At 53.2% G+C, this 1304-nt stretch overlaps 1 protein-coding gene across 1 annotated transcript in view; it reads left to right on the top strand.

The window, feature by feature from the left end:
• TMEM181 (transmembrane protein 181) overlaps window positions 1-1304 on the top strand; it is a 59090-nt gene that overhangs the window by 53845 nt on the left and 3941 nt on the right. The window lies entirely within an intron of this gene.

Below are 1304 nucleotides of genomic sequence, written 5' to 3'. Positions count from 1 at the left end.
AGGCCCCCATGGTGAGGGAGGGAGTGGGGCAGGGGCAGGTGCTGCCCAGCCGGGGTGGTAAATCCAACCCCAGGAGTGGGACAGAGCTGCAGGCAGCTCGTTCAGGGGGATAAGGGGTGGTGGGAAAGGTGGGGTAGCTCCCTGTTGCTGTGCACACTTTGGGGGAGGCATGGGGGGCATGTGCGCCCTTGGATTTGTGCGTGAGATGAGGGCGGGCTGCAGGCTCAGGGCCCATGTCTGCGCCAGCCTCTTCCCAGCAGGGGACTGGGCCGGGGCTGTGTTTGGGGCAGGCAGCGGCAGTGCTGGGAGGGGTGGCTACAGGGAATTTTGGGGTGGCTGTAGCCCATTCCATAGTCACTCCTCCCAGTGCCATCCCCCCACTGGGAAGAGGCTGGTGCAGCCCCTGATCCTGAGCCTGCAGTGGGCAGCCCACCTTTGCCATGCACACAAATCCGGCGGGGCACATGCTGTCATGCCTCCCCCAGGGGTACATGCAGTGGCGTGGAGCCACTTGTGGCTCCACCCCACTCCCAGGGTCGCATTCAGTGCCCTGGCTGGGCAGCACTGCCCCTGCCCCACTTCCTCCCTCACCATAGGGGCCTTAATCTGCCCCCTGCCGCCCCTTCCCCCCGGCCGGATACTGCTCTCCAAGCTGCCCAGCCGCATTCTTGTAAATCGGCTATCAGATTGGTATTGGCTGATATGGATTAGTACCGGCCAAGAAAATCTTTACTGGTGTACCCCTAGAAATAAACCTAGACAGGAGGTATTTGACCATGTGCCAGTTAAATCAAAAAATGAATCCGTTAGTAGTAAGTCATTGAATTGGGCTGGTATAACTGCTAATTAGGAATGCAGGATTGGAAGGGACCTTCTGGGTCATTGAATTCTCTCCTAAAGGCTATCAAGTATTTTAATCCTTTACCACTCCTCCCCAGGGGAAGATTGTTCCAGAGCTTCAGTGTTCTAGTGGTTGAGAATTTAGTTATTGATTTGCTCTTGTGTCAACATTAATCCTTTAGCTTAAGTAGCTCTCCCTCCTCCATGGTGTTTTCTCCCTCACAATGTATTGATAGACAGCACTTTGCCCTTTCAGCCTTCATTTTTCTAGACTAGACAAGTCACGCTGTTTTAAAGTCTCTCCTTTCTTGTGCAAGGCTCCTCATTTCCCTGGTCATGCTAATAGTCCTATTTTTTACAAGTTCCAGTTCAAATTAATCTTTTTTGAGCAAGAATGACCATTATTGTATCCCTTAGTCCGGATGAGGCATCACTTTGCATAGTAGCACTAACACTTCCCTATC

The sequence above is a fragment of the Gavialis gangeticus genome, unplaced genomic scaffold, assembly GCF_001723915.1.
Source record: "Gavialis gangeticus isolate Ggan-Ray unplaced genomic scaffold, GavGan_comp1, whole genome shotgun sequence".
Taxonomy (NCBI): Eukaryota; Metazoa; Chordata; order Crocodylia; family Gavialidae; genus Gavialis; species Gavialis gangeticus.
Note: the sequence above shows the minus strand (reverse complement) of the source record. Positions and strands in the feature narration are given on the sequence as shown.